The sequence below is a fragment of the Petaurus breviceps genome, unplaced genomic scaffold (assembly GCF_028583685.1).
Source record: "Petaurus breviceps papuanus isolate PSGF00001 unplaced genomic scaffold, PetGlider_PUasm1.0 90762, whole genome shotgun sequence".
Lineage (NCBI taxonomy): Eukaryota > Metazoa > Chordata > Mammalia > Diprotodontia > Petauridae > Petaurus > Petaurus breviceps.
In genome coordinates this window covers 4,009,172-4,032,267 of record NW_027187339.1, presented here as the reverse complement: position 1 = coordinate 4,032,267, position 23,096 = coordinate 4,009,172, and the positions used below count along the sequence as shown (strand labels likewise).

Below are 23,096 nucleotides of genomic sequence, written 5' to 3'. Positions count from 1 at the left end.
CCTTCCTTCCTTCCTTCCTTCCTTCCTTCCTTCCTTCCTTCCTTCCTGCCTTCCTTCCTGCCTTCCCTCCTGCCTGCCTGCCTTCCCTCCTTCCTTCTTTCCTTCCTCTCTTCCTCCCTTCCTTCCCTGTTTCCCACCAGTTCTATTGATGTTTCTTGTTTTATACTAGTTCTGACATCTTCCCACTCCCTTGCATGACAAAGGAGTGAGCCTTCCCTCATAACAAAGTAAAACAGTTAAGGAAAATCTCCTGACAGGATGTGCCACATCCTATACCTATAGCCCCCCACATCCCTCCCCAGAAAATCCATCTTTACTTTTTTTTTTTTTGCCTTTTGGAGGGCAATTGGGGTTAAGTAACTTGCCCAAGGTCACATGGCTAGTTTTTGTGGTAAGTGTCTGAGGTCACATTTGAACTCAGGTCCTCCTGACTCCAGGGCCGGTGCTCTACTCACTGTGCCACCTAGCCACCCCCATCTTTAGTTTCACAACAGTCTCAGCCTGTGAATAACAGGCTCCACTCAAATCTGTTTGTCTTTCTATCTCTGGGAATGATTTTGTTCATTTTTAAACCATCTCACTGATAAGATTAAGTACAACATGCTGCAGTACTTTTCATTAATTCCTTGAAAAGGTCTGGGAGACTGGAAGGGGTTCAGGGAATATCTTAATCTGCTTGGTGAGATCCAAATTGATTACTGTTCTTGCTCTCTTTGTCTGTCCTTATATTGTATCCTCATTTTGGTAGTCAGCACCAGGACACCCCCCTCTGCCCTGTCTCCATGGCATCTTCCTAAAGAATACATGAAGAATTTTTTTTTTCTGAGTGCCTGAGAAAATCCATTGGGGTGTATGGGGTGTTCAGCAGGACTAGCACCTCTGGTGTGAGTGCTTGCAAGCCCTTCTCAGGGCTCCTCACCCCTTTTTGGTGTTCTTCAAATCCACCCAACTCTCACTTGTGGCTCCAAGAAGCTGTTGCGTGGCAACATCGCACCCCCATAAAACCTTCTCTGCAGACAGGCTAAAACTGGTTGAGGGGAGCCAACAGGCCTCAAACTCGTTTGTGAGTCAGGGGGATGTCTGCCCCCAAAATGTGAAGATTTCCCCTGGAGTAATGGGAGGATGAGAACAATTTGTTTCAACAGCCACGAAGGCAGCTGTCATGGATCGCTTATACCTTGATCAGACCTTAAAGATGCCTAGGTCATGCATGGCATCCTGGGCCATTGCTGGTTGCTGATTTTCCTGACTTTTGTCATGTTTCCGGACTTCAATGACTCTGGAAGACTAAGTAAAGCCTATAACTTTGTGCAACTCCGCCTCACTTAAATCCAATTCTCCCATGCTGTCATTGGTTCTATTTAAAAGCAAGGACAAACAAAAACATAGAGAATTCATTGCTACAGGTCGCACCCTTCACCTTACAGGATCACTGACAAGCTTCTGTGATAATATTAATCTTACTCAGTTGCTTTAATATTAAATAAAATTTTATCCTCAGCAGATTTCATTGGAATAAAAAAAATTGTAACCACAGAATCACGGAATCACAAAATGGCAGAATGTTTGAATTGAATGGGATCTGGCCTCAGAAGCCACCTAGCCATCTTGGTGACACAATGGATAGAATGTGGGGCTAGGAGTCCCAAAGACCTGAGTTCAAAACAAGTCTCAGACTCCTATTGGTTTGTAACTCTAGGCCAACCACTTCACTTTTTCTGCCTTTATTTCCTCATTTGTAAAATAGGGATAATAACAGCTCCTACAGACTTGTTGTGAAGAACGAATGAGTTAACACTTGTAAAGCATCTAACATAGTGACTGACTTATAGTAGAAACTTAACAAATGCTTGTTGCCTTCTTCCCAAACCCCAGTCTAATCCATACCTGAACTGAAATCAACTCTAAAATAATCTCAGCAATGGGTCATCATTATTGATGAAATAACATTTTAAGGTATGCAAAACACTCCACATATATCATTTAATTTGTCTCAATATAGGCCTGGGAATTTAGCAACATTGATTTTTTAAACTTATTTTTTTAAATTTATTTACATCATTCATTTCCACAAGATTTTGAGTTACAAGTTTTTCCCCATTTTTCCCCTACCCACCAACCCAAAATTGTGATCACACTGAATATCCCTTCCCCCAATCTGTTCTCTCCCATATCTTCCCCCATTTCCCCTCTGACTTTCCAGTAGGGCATGGTGGATCTCTATGCCCCAGTGCCTGTATATAATATTTACCAGTTGCATGTAAAATAATAATAATAATAATAATAATGACATACATATATTTTAAACATTTGATTTTAAACCTTTGGATTCCAGATTCATTCCTTAACTCCCTTGTCACCCACCCTTACTGGGAAGATAAGCAATTCAAATAGTTTGTACATGTGTAGCTGTGCAAAACGTTTCCATAGTGGATATATTGTGAAAGATTGACTGTATTTCCCTCCATCCTATCCCACCTCCCACTTGTTCTATTCTCTACTTTGATCCTGTCCCTTTTCAAAAGTGGGTGCTTCCAACTTCCCTCCCCCCAGCCTGCCCTCCGTTCCATCATTCCCCCTCTCATACCCTTCCCCCCTATTCTCTTGTATGGTGAGATACCCTATTTAGTCATTCCCTCCCTAAACCCATTTCAATGAGAATAAGTTTGACTCATTCCCTTTTACCTTCCTGTTCTTCCCCTCCATTGTAAAAGTTTCCCTTTGCCTCTTCTATATGAGATAATTTACCCCATTCTATCTCTCCTGATCTCCTCTCATTATATTCCTCTCTCATCTCTTAATTTCACCTTTTAAGGATCATCCCTTCCTATTCACTTGGTCCTGTGTCCTCTTTTTATGTGTATCTGTACACATATATACAAACACTCACATATGTATTCATATGCCCATATACCCTCCCATAAAGACATATATATGTATGTATACATATATATACATATATATATACACATTTCTATTCCCTTCAACTATTCTCATACTGAGAAAAGTTTCATAAGTTACAATTATTGTTTTTTCATGTAGGAATGTAAGTAGATCAACTTTGATAAGTTCCTTATGATTTCTTTTCCCTGTTTACCTTTTCATGCTTCTCTTGCTTCTTGTATCTGAATGTCAAATTTTCTATTCAACTCTGTTTTTTTCATCAAGAATCCTTGAAAGTCCTCTATTCCATTGAATGACCATATTTTCCCCTGAAACAAGATACTCAGTTTTGCTGGGTAGGAGATTCTTGGTTTTAATCCTAATTCCTTTGCCCTCCGGAATATCATATTCCAAGCCTTTCGATCCCTCAGTGTAGAAGCTTCCAGATCCTGTGTTCTCCTGATTGTGTTTCTACAATATTCAAATTGTTTCTTCCTGGCTGCTTGTAATATTTTCTCCTTGATCTGGGAACTCTGGAACCTGGCTATAATATTCCTAGGAGTTTTCTTTTGGGATCTTTCGCAGGAAGTGATCGGTGGATTCTTTCAACCTCTATTTCGCCTTCTCGCTCTAAAATATCAGGGCAATTTTCCTTGAGAATTTCTTGAAGGATGATTTCTAGGTTCTTTTTCTGATCATGGCTTTCAGGTAGTCCAATAATTTTAAAGTTATCTCTCCTGGATCTATTTTCCAGTTCAGTGGTTATTCCCATGAGATATTTCACATTGCCTTCTATTTTTTCATTTGTTTGGATCTGTTTAATAATTTGTTTGGATTTCTCATAAAGTCACTAGTTTCCATTTGCTCCAATCTAATTTTGAAGGAATGACTCTCCTCAGTGAGCTTTTGAGATTCTTTTTCCATCTGGCAAATTTGGCGTTTTAAGGCATTCTTCTCCTCATTGGCTTTTTGAGCCTCTTTTGCCAAGCAACATTGATTTTTAACTGGAGGGGATCTTTTAGATCCTCTATCTTACACTCCTCAGAGAGGGTCAGTGGGTTGCCCAAGATCACTCCGATAGTCAGCAGCAAACTGGTATTTGATCCAAGGTTTTCCAACTTCATAGCTGTTTTGATGTTGATGTTGATTCTACTGTACCGCATTCATTCTCTGTTTCTGTCGAGAGGTTTTGTGGTAGGTTTTCTAGAGTTTTGTGGAGGGGGTAGGGGTAGTGGGAAAGGGCAGATCTAATTGATTTTCTCTGTTTTTCTAATAAAATTGTTATTCTACATTAATTTGGTAAACTTGAACTCTGCTCAAAAGTGGAGGAAATGGTGGCTAGATACTATAGAGCACACATGAGTAGATGATGGACACGAGCTTTTCCATGATGATGTTTGCCATCAAGAGCCACCAACTTTCGCTCCTCTCTTTCTAGCATTTCCGCGGTCTTCTTGAGGCAGACGGGAACTTCAAGGCAATTTTTGTGGACTGCTACTGATTATCAAAAATATCTTCTAGCCGTAAATCAATGATCCTAAATCCCTAGTCATTTACTGAGACAATGGCGATTAGAAGGAAAATGCTTTTTGCAAGCCTTAGGGTGCTACATAAAGAGAAGTGATAGTGGTGATAACAGAAGTTGGAAAACCAAAAGAAAAGGGGAATATAAATGTTCGTTTTCAGCCTCAAAAACATACAGCGGGAGGTGATGCCTATGTGAGAGCAACAAACCTTGCATCCTGGGATGGGAAAGAGGTAAATAGAACTCACCATAAATGAGGGGAAAAGGTAAGGCGAGGCACCTCCAATGCTTCTTAAACTGTGGTTTGCTAGCCCATATCGTGGCCCACAGCTTAAGAAGCACTGAAAGGGTCTCAAGCAGAACAAGTTTAAGAAGCTCTGCGTGGAGAATACCAAGTTTACATGAGTGGCACTTTGACTGTGAGAAGGTGGTAAGGAGGAGTCTGTGGGAAACAGCAGAAGTGATCATGTGTTGATTAGTCCCAAGACATGCTAGCCTGGAGAGCACTCATTATGAGTGTCAGAGCTTTAGAAGTTGACCATTCCAGAGCAGCAGAACAGTTGGCAAATATGAAGAACTTTCCCAAGAAAATGGCAGATGATTCCAACAAAGAGGAAGAGTAGGCACAGAACCTAGAGCTTCAGTCTTAAACCAACTGTGAGTATGCAGTGTAACAGTGGTAACCAAACGGCAGTAAGTCTACAGGTCTCAGGAAGAATGGATGACAGGTGGAGCAAAGGTATCAAAGGAGAACCCACACCATGTCCAGATACTATGGAAAGGGAAGTCAATAAACAGCAAGGTGGAGAGGAAGCCAAAAGGACTCAGGCATCAGAAATCTTCCAGCTGTGGCAAAAGACAAAATGCATTGGAATCCCTCAACAAGCAAAGTTCTCCAGGGAATAGCAAAGGGAGGCAATCTAGCTCATGATTCTATGATATATTGGACTTTTTATAACTGAAGGATGGATTTGATGATAATTCTATTTACCTATAATTTGTTTTCGCAACTTTGGCTCCATTAATTACTTTCCCAAATTTGTTATAGGTCTTACTACTTTGTTAGTAATACTAAACACACTTACATTGTATTCAGTGACACATGGAAATTCCAGAATAAGTGAACTATGGGTGTCATTAATTTTCTTCAATTTACTCAAATTATCGAGAAATAAGGAATATCTTCAAATATGCTTGGATCCTTCGTGGCATGAGTCTTTGAGACAAATTATGATGGAGTAGCCCTATACGCTGTCCACCTAACTGCATGTCACAATCTGGGAAGCAGGCATTCTTTATTGACTTGTTTTTCTTGGGTAGATTACTAAACCAAACTCTTTGGAATGATTATTGATCTCTTCCAGGAGACATAATGCAACCAGACCTCTGTCATTCCCAAACAGTTTGAGCATCAGGAAGACCTCACAATCCATAAGGAACCTTTCTTCAACTTGGTTTCTACACTGTATCTCCTCTCTAACAGTGGCAAAAGACTTTGGTGAACATATGTCTCCCTATTTGTGTAGGGAGATGATATTAATGATCAAAAGGTCTTGGAGCTAGGTTATATCTTTTAGTATATCTTTCATGGAATCTTTGCTAATGTTAATATATGTATAGGCTAAATGTTGGGAAAGAGCTGTTAGGATAGCATTTGCTTTATTGAATCAACTTTTAAAAAATAATCAAATAACAAATAGGCATCATATATTTTTCACTTTCCTAAGTCAACTATGAAATGGTAAAACCTACCAGGAAATGTTCATTGTGAAAGCTTGACTCTTCCCTAATAATAAAAGATAATAAATGTCATTTATATGGCACTTTAAAGTTTACAAACTGTTTTACATTTGATCCTCACAACAATACTGTAAAATAGATATCATTATTATCCCCATTTTACATATCAGGAAAATAAGACATATAGAAATTAAGCATATCCCCAAGGTCACAGTGCTAGTAAATTGCCAAGGCAAAATTCAAACTTAGGTCTTCCTGAATCCAGAGCTATATCTGTTATACCACCAAATTGCTTTGTGAAGGATATTTTTCTCTCTCAGAACTGTTTAATTCTGAGTTGATTGAAGCACACTTTTTCCCCCACTTACTTTATTTTTCTTCCTTTTTTGTAACATGACTAATATGAAAATATGTTTTGCATGACTTTAAACATATAATTTTTATAATATTGCTTGTCCTCTTAATAGATGACAGATTGGCTGGAGGAAGAGAAAAAATGGGGAATTCAGATATTGAAAAATGAATTTTAAGATAAAATATAAATATTTTAAATGGATATCCTCCCCTCTCTGTATCTATATATTATAATATATTACATAATTTATATGTAAAGTTCTAAAAAATGTATATACATAGGAAAGAATATAAGTTTCTTGAGGACAAGGACTGTTTTACTTTTTTCTTTGCATTCTCACTGTCTGGAAGAGAGTAGAGACTTAGTAAATGCTTATTGATTGATAAGAAAGGAGACATATAGACTGCTTGTTTTTTAAATTCTTATTTTCCTTTTTTTGTATTAATAAGGCACAAGACCTTTATGACATTTGTACCTTTTCTCCTTCAGATAACTTTTAAATTGATCTTTCTATGGCCTCACAATTATGTTATTTCTAATGTGGTTCTTATAACATCATAAACTTAGCACCATAAGAGATCTTAGAGGCCACTGAATTTCACCCATTCATATTATTGATAAGGAATCCAAGGCATAGAGGATATTTGACTTTCCCAGGGTCACAATGACAGGACTTGAACTGAGGCCTTCCTGATTCTAAGTCCAAAATTCTATTCATTGTATATCTTAGATGCCATCTCGTCTATGTGTACTTAGTCTAATCCAGCTTTTTCTCTTAAGTACCATTTCTCCTCCTCTACAAGAACATGCAGGATTATGATTTTAGAGTCAAATTATAGTACTCCACTGTCTTTAATAGTGAAATAAGGTTGTTGGTTTTTTTAATTAAAAAAATTGCAGATCTTTTCCATTTTTCTTCTCTTCTTGTCATCCTATTTTCTTCCTTAAATATACACTAGATGACTTTGTGTAGTTGGGTCCCTCAATAAATTTTGTTTTTCAAATTCATTTTACTTTCTACTTCTCTATATTTTATGAGGTGCTTCTGTTTATAATCTTCCATCATACTGATCCATGGGATTTTTTTCAAATGAGTTTATATTCTAAACCACTTTTGCCCTTAGATGTTATGCCTCATGGCCTGACAAGTCATATGTTTGCTGAGTAAGGTCTCCTTCTTATGAAAACTGATTGATATCAATTGCATTTTATGAAATTATTGTAAATTGTCTATAATCTTTAGTCCATTCAAATGCCACTTTTCATCATCACTTGGATTCTACACTCTATCTCCTCCCTAACAGTGGCAAAAAAAACCTTTGGGGATAGAGAATTTTAATTGCACATAACATGTTTTAAAATTTCAAAATTTCATTTATTTATCTATTTGGGGCAAGGCAATTGGGGGTAAATGATTTTTGCCTGGGATCACACAAGTAGCAAGTAGGTTCTTATTTATTTTAGTAGTGTTTACATTTGACTTTTACTCTAACAAACTGTTAGTCTGAACACATAAACAGCTAATATTGTAAATATCTTCAAGCCAATAACAAGTAATTTCCTCCTACCCATTAAAATATGTTCAATTTCATTTCTTGTTATGTTATTTAGTTCTTGCCATTTTCAGAGCTTACTCTTTCCTTTTCTTGAAGGAAATATTTAGGATACATAGGCATGAGATTTCTTATTTATTTTTTTTTATTTTTAAAGCAATCAGGGTTAAGTAACTTGCTCAAGGTTACACGACCAGTTATTTCTGGGTGTGGTGCTGAGTATCTGAGTCTGGATTTGTTCCAGGTCATCTAGACACTGGAGCCAGTGCTCGTACTTGCTGTGCTACCTGGCCGCCCCGGGCATGAGATTTCTTATAAATCTTTAACCTAATTAAGCAGTTCATATGCAATATAGTTCTGCTAGGTACAAGCAATGCATACCATGATATAAAAAAATTAAAAGTACCTGCCCTCAAGGAGCTTCCATCCTTAGATGACATGAAAAATGAGATGATTTCTAAGATCATTTATAGTTTGAGTCTATGATCCCATATATCACAACAATCATGTGGGACGAGAAGGTTTGCATAAGAAGCAATCTGTATCAGTAAAGACAATACCCGCACCACAGATACCACGAATCCATTGAGCTATTAAAGTGAATTCTCAATCACATGAGAAGCCTTTAAATAAAATTTAAAATATGTGCCTTTGGAGCTTTGGTGCTCCTTGAATCCTGCATGAAGTTTAATGATATTGGGAGCTTTCATGCTTTAGCACTATGTCAATCCCTGGCCCAGGAAATACACCCCATGATTGCTATAGAATCTCAGTGTCCTCATCAGTAAAATCAAGGAGTTAGACTCAGTGACCTCTAAGGTCCCTTCCTACTCTGGTATCCCACAAGTTCCCTTTTCTAAACAAGGGATGCCTTCTTCTAGAACTGTAAATTTCAACACCTTTCACAAGCACTAAAGCGGGAGTAAAGGAAAGAAGAATTGATTGTATGCTTGTGCAAACTTAAGTAATCGAGAATAGAGATGCTACCCCTGTGAATTCTTGGGCGATATGCATGGCTTGGAAAAAGAAGGAAAGTATTTCATGCAATACCATTGGGCACTCTTAGCTCAGCCTTCCTTCCCAGAATAAAAATACAACTGAGTTTTTCAAGTTAGCTGGTTGATGTATCTCCCTGTTCCACCTCATCATTCTCGTATGATTCAACAAACATTAGAGAGAAATTTTTCTGCTTAAATTCCTTACTGCAACAGAAGTAAATATCTTACTTTTATAAAATACATTTCTTAAAGATAAAATACAGTTCTACAATGCTGTTTCAGATAGATTTGCCATAAGTCAGATACCCTTGTTGAAATAATGGACTAGGAACACAATCCATCTCGGGCCGTCAAGAAGTACAGAGCTTGGTCTTATTAAGGTGCTTGGTTATGAGGCCCAGTGACTGATACAATGAATTGGTTTTCAACAGTGCATTTGTTTCCACTATATGTCTTCTGCTTGAATGAAAAGGCAATTAAGAAAGGGACTTGGAACAAGGAGCCCAAAGTAAATACTAGCCTTCTCCCAGGCCAAACACAATTATAAGAGCATTTAGCTGCTGCTTGGTTAAAACTAAATAAAGATGGGAAATTAGACAGACACTACTGAGACAGACCTTAGTGCCAAGCCCACCTCTTTTACAAAGTGCCTTTTCTGCTTTTCCTGTAGGAAAAAGAGAAATTTTCTGTGGGTAAGTCAATTAGATTCTACACTGAGCAAATCAATTCTCAAGTTGCAGTTTCTCCTATGGCCACTAGAGGCAGTGTTTCCCTTTAGCTGGCAGGTTTTGATGGACATGATGCTCTTCCTCTGTTTTGCTTGGGTGTTGACATGTTCTAAAGGTTGGTGACATGGATGCAGTCAAGGTTCTCAGCTACTCCATGGAATCCGTCAATAGAGAAAATACTGCTTTGGTGAGGGGCAAGGCTAGTTTTCCCTCGTCAAACATTTAAAGGAAGGAGGGAAAAGGGTTAAGAGCACAATTAGCTAGTCTGCTGGTGTTTTATATGCATGGGGTCCCCTTGTTGGGGAGTCTGGAAACCATAAATTAAGAAGTCCATATTTCAGGGTTGAGATGACAGCCATGCCAGGACCTTAGATGGCTTTAAACTCAAAGTATTAAAACAACAACACAGAAAGCATTATCACAAGAGCTGCACCCAAAGACCCCCTTAATCTGCAAGACTTCTCCAAAATCATGAATCTCGGCATAAAGTAAATCAGTTCTTAAGGGGGGGGGGAGGAAGCACTAAAATTGAATCAAAAGAGATTAAGGCAGTCCATCCGCTCCCTGGAAAAATTGTAAATGTCTTAGTTGTTCCTTGAAACATCCAGACCAGAAAAATTTATAGCTGTCAAAACATGTCTTTCCTACCCTCACTCTCTCCAATCATTCCTCCTAACAATTGCAATGAAAAGGGAGAAATCTCCAGTAATAATTCCCAGATTATCCTAATTTTTCATGTTTTTCAGAGGCAGATTGAAGTATGTTGGTCAAGTTCTGGGCCTGCCCTGGCTACCTATGTGATCCTTTTTTTTTTTTTGGACAGTGATTGGGGTTAAGTGACTTGCCCAAGGTAACATGGCTAGTTTTTGTGTTAAGTTTCTGAGGCTGGATTTGAACTCAGGTCCTCTTGACTCCAGGGCCAGTGCTCTATTCACTGTGCCACCTAGCCACCCCTGCCTATGTGATCTTAACCAAGTTATATACTCTGTAGGCCTCAGTTCACAACCATAACCCAGGAGCAAAGGAAAAACAACTGAAAATCTCTGATGTCTTTAATGTGTTTGTTTTTGCTCTTTGAATGTCCAGCACCTAACGCAGTTATGACTTGTAAAAGGTCTTTAATAAATATATTTTCAATGAATTTGTTAAATGTGAGCTCTGTGGGTGCAGGGACTGTGTTTTCATCTTTCTTTGTATCCTCATTGCTTAGCACAGTGCCTTACACACAACAGTTGCTTAATAAACATCTCCTAGCCACTCATTGATCAACTGGACTGGACAGTCACAAAGGCCCTTTCTGGCTCTGCCTTAATTTGGCCATACTATATTAAGAGGAGGAAGCTCAGTTTATAAATAGTTTCTGTGCTTATTGTTAGAGGAAAGATGATAAAGAAACACCAATTAAGGTTGTTGCCAACTATTAGAATGATTTCCTAGCTCCCTAAATTCCTAGTGCCTAACCATGTTTTATATAGGGCATCCCAAAGGGCTTAGCACAGTTTATTATGCAAAACCTTTTGGGACACCCTGTATATCTTCCTGTCCCTGAAGTACCTAGCCCAGGCCTGAGCATATGCAGTGTGGTCAATTAAATCCTGGGTCAAATGCTAATTTTTCTGATTGCTTTCTTGGATTCTATTGAACCACAAATTCTCTCCCAATGAGCTGAAGCCAGGTACATGCTAGAGCCTGTCAAAGTTTTAGACTGGATTATTAAATTTTCAGTGTGAGTATTTACACCTGAGAAATTAACAAATGCTACAAATCAGGACTTGATTTATTGTTTTGTTGATAGTATAGACTTAAGAAAATGATCTGGAGAAAATGCTAAAAATGCAAATTAAACTAAAAGTTTGTCAAATACATGAATGCACACTTTTTTTCCCTGTGAGCTGGGTGTTAAAGTTTACTATCAAACCTCTGTCTATAGCCCTTAGTTTACACCATTCATAAGGCACTTTTCCTACAATATCTATATGGTTGTGGATTAAGAAATTCATTTAACTTGTTATTAAATACCTATCACATGAAATGTCCAGCACAAGGTTCAGGGAATACAAAGATGGCATAAAAAAAAAAAAACTTCTGAGGGGTGGCTAGGTGGTGCAGTGAATAGAGCCCTGGCCCTGGAATCAGGAGGACCTGAGTTCAAATTCGGCATCAGACACTTGACACACTTACTGGCCGTGTGACTTGGACAAGTCATTTAACTCCAATTGCCCTCCAAAAATAAAAAAAAAAAGACTATTGACCTCAAGAAGTTCATCATGTAGTGGAGATAGATGATATAAATAACAAAACAGAATGTGACATGCATAGGAGAGTCACAAAGTACTGAGACAACTGAAGGGGGAGATGTCACCTCCTGCTGAGAGGAGGCGGGAGGGAGGGAGGACTTCATGAAAGACATGACACCTGAGCACCTTGAAGGAATGAAAAGATTTCAACAATTGGGAATGGAGAGGGTTACTTTATTCCAGGTAAGAGAGCTGGCAGAAGCAAGGTAGCAAGTCAGGAGAGAGCAGGAGAGATCAGCAGATGGCAGGTAGTCCAGTTTGACATCACCATAGAATACATGATTAGAAAGAAGGTGTAGGGAAGATTAGAAAGGTAAGTTGGGAATGAACTGTAAATAAGGGATCATAATTTTGGTTTAAAAGGGTCCATGATACACTTGCAAATAAGGTTAAGAATCCTTGGTATAGAGCCCTGAATGCTGGTAAGGCTAAAGGGTTTGGATTGTATACAATAAACAGTAAAGACCCAAGGAGAAAGTTCATGGGACATGGATTCTATGTCATCTTTGTGAAGGATATCCTTCAGAAACCTGTGCATGGATTTAACAAACTATAGCATCAGCCTTGCACATTCACTGACTAGAGAATTCTTTTGGTGTGTGCAATTTAAAAACTGTGATGCAGGTCTTGTGGAGAATGGTAGGGGAGATGGTAGTCTTGGGAAATGGCTGGTGGAGAGTACTTGTTGATTGATTTAATTTCTCTTTATCTTACATTCTGTTTTAAGTTAAATATCTTTTGATTTACTGTAGTCAGGAGTTTTATGCTGGCTTTGTGAGGATCCACTAGATACTCTTGAAATTGGGATTTGGGAGGTTTGGATTGAGACCCCTTGAGTTCTTTAGGCTATGGTGTATTGATAAAAATAACATGGAGGGAGCCCATTGGTGTTACTTGGGAATTAACTCTTGATGAAGGTTAAAACATTGCCATCTACTCTCTCTCTCATACACACACACACACACACACACACACACACACACACACACTTACTCACAAATGGTACCAAACAAACCATGGGGTTCTCTTAAGAGAACTACCTGGGAATAATTTCACTTTATGCAAAGAAGTACACCAGGCATGAACTGTTATAGAGGAAATGATTGAATCATTCACTCATAAGCTTACACATTCACCATCACATCTCATAGCTGATCAGAAGTATCTTATTTATTTATTTACTTTTTGTGCACAAAGAATACTTTCAAGCTTAAGTCCCAGAGTACAATGGATTGGGAAAGAAGTGGGCATTCTCTACAAGGAGATCCAGAGACTTGGTTTGCTCTGAGTCCACCTCCTTCCCTACTATTAACCCAAAGACACAGGAATGACTTTCTTGATTCTGTCCAGATCCAACAGACTGATTTTCCTGTTGTTTGAAAATTGTAAAGGAAACAGCAAGAGCTGAATGCAACCCTGAGTTTTTGAGAGCAATCTCAGAGCTGGGAGAATTCATAAACCAAGTAAACCTTCTGACATAACTATAAAATGTGGTATAAACCCTAGAAAAAAATGGCCATCTTGAAAGGGTAACAGCACTTTTATGAGAATTCCAACTGCACCATGGCAACATCAACCCGTCAGAGCAAATGAAGGGTAGTAAAAGTAAAATTAAACATGATGAAGGGGACACCAGCTTGCTAACAGCTTTCCAAGCTGTAAAGCTTTCAAATGTTATCTCTTCATTGGTCTGTTCAATCACACATGCCTGCTACCCTGCTTTATCATATTCTGTATCTTTACCAGCCCTGAAGACTGCCACCTTTTTTGATGGACTTGTGTATATATATCCGCAAGAGAAAAAAGATATCCCTCCTTTCCACTGTCCCCTGCTTCCCCTCCCCCCTTTTCTTTCTGATTCTGATGTCCTTACTCTGGTGTCCAGTGTGACACCCACCGGTCACAACAAAGGATAAGAAGGAGCTTTGGGCTTCAGGGACTGATAAATGATCAAAGCCCCATCTATCCATTCTTCCCTCAGATGTCCAAGGGCCCAGTCAGACTCCAAAGTGCCTCTGGATTTGCTCTCCTAGCCCCCTTTCAAAACCTCAGCACCAAATTATTCCTCCCCAACCTTCTTCTCCTCCCCAATTATCCCCTTCCAGGGCCCCTCAAGCCTCCAGCAGGGACAAGTTGCATGACATTTCCATGTGTTAACCAACAGTAGCCCCAGGAATGGCTAATCCCTCTCTCTGAATACACACATCCCTGTTTTCAGTGGTCCAGAAATCAAAAGGCCACATTTATCCTCTATCCCTCTCAACCACCAGGGAGTCAGAGCAAGATCCTGGTCCTTGCCGTGCTTTAAACTTCCCTCTGCTATCCCTCCTAACCTGATTATGATTCAATAGGGCTTTCAGACATGGCCTATTCTGTGAGTGCATGTGTGTGTGTGTGTGTGTGTGTGTGTGTGTATACAAGTGTGCAAACTTTGGACAACATAATCTATTCAATTGCATGGGAGGAAGAAGAGTGATGGCAAAAAGAAAAAAGAAACAAACAAAAAAATCAACAATAATAAAAAAGAAAATCTTCCCACAGTCTTCACACCTAGATTATTCAGAGCAAAAGCTCCAAGCCCACCCCCCACCCTCAACACACACATACTGGTATGTTTTGCTAACAAAGAAAAAAGTGGCTAAGGAGAAGAAGCAAAGAAAGGACCAGGGGCCAGCCCAGATGCCTGAAAAAACCACCACGTTCAAGTGGGAGTCACTTTATCTGTAAAGGATTTCTCATTAACTCCTTTTCTTCTCCTACAGGCTAATGTACAGACCAAGTCAGTTTTCAACATTGAAGAATCCCACATAATTTAGTTCAGTCCCATTCATTCATGCATGAATATATATGGTTTCTATAGCATCTATTAGCAAAATTAGCATTTATAACAAATAAAAAAACAAATGCTTGGCTAACACTTGGTCAGTTCAATAACATTCAAAAAACATTTATGAAGTACCTACCCATCAATCAAACAACAAGCATTTATTAAGCACTTATTATGTATCTGTATGATTCTAGGTGCTATGTAGACAATAGGCAACTATTTCACATGTTAGACTCTCAGTTACAAAGTGGAAAAAAACAAAACAAGGTAGCCATGCCCGCAAGGAACTTATGTTCTCAGAGACATGGGAGAAAGGATTGAATATGTATATAGAAAAATAAATTCATGGAATATGCAAAATAATTTTCCTGATTGCAGTGTGAAAGTAGGAGTTATGGGGGGAGGGGTTGGGGATAGAGGGGAGGAAACTATCCAATGGAAAAATTGGGAAGTATCTCTTTGTAGGAGGAAAAGAGGCAGAGATAAGGAGAAAATGCATTTAAAACTTGGGACACAGGCTGGGCAAAAGTGGAGAGGTAGGAAACAATTTGCCCTTTATAGGGAAGACTAGGTATGATAATTTGATCAGGATGTAGAATGTATAAAGGAAAGTAATGTGTAATCATCCTGGGGAAAAATATAGACTGGAGACATGTTTCAAAGAGCTATAAATCAGAGGTTTTGTAGTGAATCCTACAGGCAATTAGGAGTCACCAAAAGTTCTTAGGGATATATTGTCAGAAACATGTGCAGAAGCAAAGTTATCATATTTGAGATGAAGTATGGAATGAATCTAAAAGAATAATCAGAATATAATTACATGCATTATACATGTATACATACATATATGTATTATGTAAGGATTACGTTTAGAGTTACCTTATAATTAACTACAAAGGAGTCTGCAGGGTGAAGGCATCTCTCCATTCATGCCTCTTTTGCTTCCCTCTACCCAGGGTTTTGGAGGCTCCTGCCCTTAATCTATACCAGCTAAAGTCTAGGAGACTGGCATCCTTGTCTTCTCATCACCAGTATCACTATGGTACCTTCTAGAATGACTCTTTGCAGTCACCACCATGGTAACTGCCACCTCCAAAAACTTTTGCATTTGAAAAAACAAAGAAAAATATTGGTGCCAAAATTGTTCGACACCACTTCACCTTTTCTAAATAAAAGACAGGTTCTCCATGGAGGGTCTATGAGATATTGTGTTCAAGAAAGCCTGAGGACAGAATGGTTTGGGTCCTTTATGAGCTGAATCAGTGGGGAAAAAGTGACCAGCTCACAGGGTCATTCAAGTTGAGATAGAGTTAATGCTTGTTGACACCTAGACTTTAAGCTTTACATACATTTTCCCATCTGATCCTCATGATATTCCTGTGAATCTATTACTCCATTTTATAGATGAGGAAACTGAGGGGGAGAGAATTTAGGTGACTTTCCCAAGGTCATGAAACTAATACATTTCTGAAGTAAGATTTAAACTCAATTCTTCCTTGATTCCAAGTCCGACACTAACAACCAGTCCATGGAACAACCAAGCTAAACCAACCTGCAGTCTGAGCTTCTGTAATGGGAATGTAAATTTTAAAGATCTTCCCTGTCCCTAGGCTAAAGTGCACCTGGAGCCTGGGGTGGGAGGCTTGTTTTTCAGTAGATACTTCTTGATTAGCCAGTGGGTCCAAAAGGTTGTTACATTCTCTGAGCCAGGAGAAGGCTATATAAGCCCTGATGTGTAGCTTTGTTTTGGGGCTCACTTTGAGAAGTGTTCTGTGATTTGATGTGGATTCTGGGAAGCCGTTGTCCAGAGCCCCCGGCTTTGAAAAAAAAACAGATGTTGAAACCCAGATGTTGACTGGGTATGGATATAATGGTTGGACAGTTTGGAAATCTGTCTACTTGATCTGTTTCTGTCTTGATAATTCTGTCTGTGTATTCTGAAGTTCGGGGTGCTGACCTTTTTCCCCTGAACTAGGTAAACAATACATGTTTGACTGATTAAAGTAAGCTTGTTAACCCATTTTGAGTTGCTTTCCTTTATCAAAGCAGATCCAAGAACCTGTGGTGGCAGCAAACCCTGAGGACGCTTGGGGTGCTTGCTGCTACAGCTTCCCCAAAGACTAATGGTCAATATGGTATTTGAATGTTAGTAAGACCTAATACTCTGGGTGCTTCCACTGGCTGTCACTCATTCCTAAAATACTCCAGTCCCTTACGTTTACTGGTAGTACCTCTAAGTCCTCCTTCCACAAAAGGCCTTTCCTGATCTTCCTTCCCTTTTCTGCCCACTCCCTCCCCCACCCAAATACCCCTGCCCATACCTTCCCTTACATCTAGACTGTATCCATGTTGTAGGTACATAGTTACATTAGAATGTGAGCTCCTTGAAAGTAGAGGATGTTTTTGTCTTTCTTTGTACCCCCAGCAGTCAATACAAAGCCTGGTACATAGTAAAATCTGTTGACCGACTGATATAGGAAGTCCTAAGAAGATAAACATATAAACAAAACACTTCTCTAGATTCTAAAAATATATTTTAGATATCAGACTCTTGTTTGGAGATTGGGGTTTAATGCAGGTGCTATATTTTGTCTGCAAAATTCTTGCAATTGTTTGCATGGAAAGGGGAAGCTTAAATCTGTGTAATAATAATGATCAAGTATGGCCAAAGAGAAGAGATAAGAAAATATTTCTCATCCCCCAAGAATATGGGTACAAAACAGTGTAATATGCAGTCAGATCCCTGGTTGATACGTTGGTTACTTTGGTTTAATTGTGGTGTTTTCTCTCTCTCCTCTCTCTCTCTCTCTCTCTCTCTCTCTCTCTCTCTCTCTCTCTCTCCATTCATTCCTCTCCTCCCTCCCTCCCTCTTTCTTTCCTCCTGTCTGCCATTTTCTTCTCTTTGTCTTTCCCCACTTCTCTGTTTCTGTGTCCGTTCTGTCTCTCTCTGTCTCTCTGCCTCTTTCTGTCCTTCCCTTCCTTCTTCCCCCCTTGCTCTCTTTCTCTCAAAAATTTTTGCTACAAGTGTAATTTACTAGGTAAAGAAGAAAAAAAAGGACATGTTCAGAGATGAATGTGATATAAAAACAAAATATATCACTATTTAAATAAAAATAAAGGAGAAACTGGAATTAAATGTATTATTATAGGTGATTCTAAAAAAGCAAGAGTTACCTTCATAATCTTACATAAAGGAACATTAAAATATATACTAGCCAGGAAGACAAAAAGGGAACCATATTTTTAAAGGTAACCTTTACTGTAAAAGAAACCATGAATAATGAAATTAAATTATTACATATATATATATATATATATAACAAATTGAACAGTTTTCAAGTATGTAAAGAAAAGTTAACTAAAATATAAAAATACCTTTATAGTGGGATAATAATTATAAGTGAATTTAGCATTTTCCTTTCAGAGAATAATAAATTCAAGAAAAGATGAATAATAATGACATTTTAGACATAAAGAGATTATTGGGAGGAAACTAGATTTGCGATCAATAATTACTGAATGGGAATGTTATCTACCCATTTTTGAGCATCAGATAGTACTTCTACATAAATTCATTATTTATTAAGTCAAAGAGAATACAAATAAATGAAGAAAGGAGAAGTGTGCTTGCTTTACAGATCATAACATCGTAAATAGTAATCAATAAAGGAAGCATAAGCAAAAGATAGAAACCTAAATGTACTAAGTAAAAATATTCTAAGTAATGACTAGACTAAATTACAAATCACAGAACCAATGCATAATTATATAAAAGGGAATAATAATAATGGAACAATATACCAAAATATATGAGGTGTAGTTAAAACATTCCTCAGGAGAAAAAAAAAGATATTTCTGAAATCTTACATTAACAGAAAAAGAAAGAAAAAGGAGAGTTATAACAAATTGAATATGCTATTAAAAAGCTAGAAAACCAACCAATTAACAACTCCTAAACAAGTACAAATGAAGAAATTTTGAAAATCAGGAAAAATAAAATAAAAAACTAGAAGACCATTAGACTACTCACCTGATACAGAAAAAAGTATTGTTGAAGTTATTTTAAGTACACTAAAAATATATCATTAATTAATTTGATTTTAAAAAGGAAAAGCAAGTTGACAAAATTTTAATGAAAACAATGCACTCATAGTTAATAAACAATAAAAACCATTACTGATGATTTCTTACCTAATGACACAAAAAGTGAGAATGTAAATGACATGAATTTGTATAAAATGTCCAAATTAACTGAATATGAAATAGAAATCATAGATAAGATCTCTTTAATATTAATAAAGAGCAATTGAGAAAGACATAAATGAACTATCATCAAGCATGTAAAGAGAAATGAACTCCTCTAATACACAAATTGTTCTTGTTAATTAAAAAAAAAAAGCACAGTACCAAACTCCTTCCCTAATTACACTTGGCCAGACACTCAAACTAGGATGGAATAAAGCAGAGAAAGAGAAGTTTAAACCAATATCGCCAATTAATATTGATCATAATTTTAAAATAAATAATAATAGCTAGCATTAATATAGTGTTTAAGGTGTGCAAAATACTTTAAACACATCTCATTTTAGCATCACAACACACCTGGGAGTTGCTATTATTGTCTCCAGTGTATGAAATTAAGCCACATAGCTAGTCCTAGGATCACAGGGTCACATCCCTAGTAAGTCTCTACTAGTAGACTATTTTTAAAAATTCATTAGGCCCAAGATGGATTTATACCAGAGATGAAGGGATGAATCCACATTCAGAAAACATTAATCTAATTAATCATGACACTGATTAATGACAAAATGATAACTGCATTATCACATCAAAAGATGAAGAAAAACTCATTGATAAAATTTAGCATTTATTTATGATAAAACAATAAAAATGTATATATTCTTGGAAGGATTGTTCCATAAAATGCTCAAAAACATCTAAAATTAATATCATTATTTGTATCAGAAAAACGCCAAACTCTCATTACTGTGGTTAAAAAAGAATTTATAATTAGTGAAGAGATAGAAAAAATTTTTTTAAATATTGATTATGAAAAAAACTTGCATGGACAACATCAATGGAGCTTGAATAAGAACTCAGGATTACCCACTAGATATCTCCCAAGGCTAGAGTACTCCAATCTTCCTTCCCAGGCTTAAAGGTTAAGTTTGTAGGATACATTGTCTGGGAAATGAAAACCTACAAAAGATACAACTGTTCAAGAGTACAGCCATACAGTTCCCTAATAGGTCAGTTAGACATACATATTTACTTTTACTTTGTCCTTTACAGGAAATATATCCACATCTTGTCTACTTCTATCTCTTAGGGGATAGTAGACCTCTGGGAAGGACTACTCTGAGAAACTCTGGTCTCTCATCTTTGCTCAGACATCTGAATAAGCACAGGTAATTCCCCTGCATTTCTGCCCCAAGAAGTCCTATTGCTGGTTCCTGAGGGAGGAGCCTGTGTTGTTCAGAATCCAATTGCCCCTGATTCATTCTGCTCTGCTCTCTCAATAACAAAAAGATTAACAAGCAAAAAACAAAAAAGGTGGGGGAGGGATTTGGGAAGAGCCCAAATAAAGTCAAACTAGACTGTTTTAATGGGATCAAGTCAGTCAATCATCTTGCAATCATTAGAAACCAATAAGGAGTTATCCATTTTCATGATAGAGGCATAAAGTAGCACAGTAGATTGGCAAATGGACCTGGAATCAGGAAGGTCTGAGTTCAAATTTGTCCTCAAAAATTTACTAACTGTGTGAACCTGTGCAAGCCACTTAATCTCGACCTGCCTCAGTTTCCTCAAATGCAAAATGGGGGTAACAGTAGCATTTACCTCCCAGGCCTGCAGTGAGGATCAAATGAGATAATATATGTAAAGCAGCTAGCACAGTCCATGGTATATATTAGACACTTAAATGTTTTCTCCTTTACACTTGCTTCCTCCCCTTCCTAACAAAGCTCCAATGAATGTGTTGCCATTCTTAGGGCCAAGATGCTCTTCAGGAGCCTCCAAAGCCACATGCTTATAGATTCATCAAAATGACTAGAGAACTCATTAAATTGCAAATTGCTCAGGGCCTCCCCTAACTAATCAACATCTCTTACATACACACATAGGTATGTAAATGTGTGTGTATATGTATACACATAATCACACATATATGTGTGTATATGTATAGATCTAGATATATACACACATACATGTATATGAGACATAGAGAGAGACATACACATACATATACATACACACACACTTGGGGGCATCATAGTACACCAAGGGGTGGGCTTGGAGTCAGGAAGACATAAATTGAAATCCAGCCTCAGACATTAACTAACTTCGTGACTATGAGCAAGACAATTAAGCTCTCTTTGCCTCAGTTTCCTCAATTGTAAAATGGGGAAAATAATAGAGTCCAGCCCCCCAGAGGTGTTGTTAGGATCAAATGATATAATATTTCTAAAACACTTAACAAAGTGTCTAATACATGGTAGGTGCTATTTAAATGCTACTATTATTATTATTATATGTAGATATAATATATATCACTATATACATATATAATTATATATAATATATAGATATATATCATTATAGATAAACATCATAGATATAGATACATCATATCTGTGTGTATACATACATATATATGTTTGTTTTGTGTATATGTATGTGTTCCTTGTATATTTATAGTATAGCAAATATTCAAACGTAGAAAGGTTGTTTTGTCAGTATTGCCCAAAGGTTTGCATGGGTACAAGCCTTCAAGGGCACACATATATACACGTACAAACATACAGCACCACCATCTTCACCCTCCTTTTCATTAGATTTTTCTTATTTGCAACTTAGAGACTTCTGTTGGTATGAATAACTGCTCTACAGCCCTGAGGGCTCCCAAGTGAGTGTTACAGGATTTCCTGAGACCCTCACTGCCTGTTATTGTCAAAACCTCCTGGCCAGCTTCTTCTTGATGACACAGATTGATCCCTTCTGTGATGCTCCCCAGCCAAATCGATACATTTTACAATTAACAGGATTAGCTATCTTCTGGAGAGCCATGACTTTAGACTTTAGACCAGGGTTATGTTTCCAAATCAATTACCATGCTCAGTGCTTGGCAATTCTTGAGCAAAAAAAATTAAAGCCAGGTTTCAAGTATCTTCCTGTGTACATATTTTTTGAAAGGCAACACCATAGGCCTCAAGTAGAATCTCTATTTGGTCACTTAAAAATCATTTGACAAACATGGAAGGAATGAAATGACATTTTTATCAAGAGAAGAAAATAAGATATTCCTTTAGGAAGAAGGCATTTTTGTAACACGACATATGAATATATGTTTCCTGAACTGAAAAGGTATAGAAATCAGAACTCCATGTTCCTTCGGGTCACTGCCAAAAGTCCCAATGTCACTAGGAATTGTTTTCCCTTAGATCTCCTCCCCCCTCCCCCATTTACTTTTGCACATGGTCTTTCTTCAGGGCCTGTTTCCTACACAGTCAAGTGTGAGAACACCAAGAGGGTTAGAATTAATAACCACCTTGGGCTAAGCAGAAAGACTGGTTGAGAAGAGAATGCCCCTTAGGATGGAGAGTGGGACAGGTTGAAATTTGTTTCAAGCAGATATTCTGGAATGCTAAAGGAGGTAGTGAGTGAGAAATATTTGATGTGTACCCATGCATGCATATATGTGTGTATATGTGCATGTATTTACATAGGTATGAATGTGTATGACTGTGTGTGTGTTATTATACAGCTTCTGGTGAGAAAGTGAGAGCCTGAACACACTTGTATTGCCTTGTTGAGCAAGAATACTGCTCTGGGAAACAGAAGAGCAATTCAATTTTCCCCCAGTGCCTACCAGGTGCTAGGAGAAAACTCCTGTCTTCATGGTATGTGGAACTCGTAGCCTTCTGATGGAAGGATCCAATGTGCAAACATGATAAATCCATCAATGAGCATTTGTTCAGCTCTTCTGCTGTGCCATGGACCATGGAAAACACTAGGAACATAAAGATAGCAAAATCAAAATAAAGCACAAAAGAGAAAACAAAATAACAAATGAGGAAAGAGTGAGAATGAATACCTGGTGGTAATGAGTGGGGAAATCAAGGAAGACTGTTACTACTACTACTACTACTACTACTACTACTACTATTAATGATGGTACTACCTTGC

General features: G+C 37.8%; 1 long non-coding RNA gene across 1 annotated transcript in view; it reads right to left on the bottom strand.

Moving 5' to 3' along the window:
- LOC138146473 (uncharacterized) overlaps positions 1–23,096 on the bottom strand; it is a 103,152-nt gene that overhangs the window by 13,972 nt on the left and 66,084 nt on the right. Inside the window, exon 2 of the long non-coding RNA XR_011164489.1 lies at positions 22,780–22,920. This is a non-coding gene — a long non-coding RNA (uncharacterized lncRNA). The remainder of the gene's footprint in view (positions 1–22,779; positions 22,921–23,096) is intronic.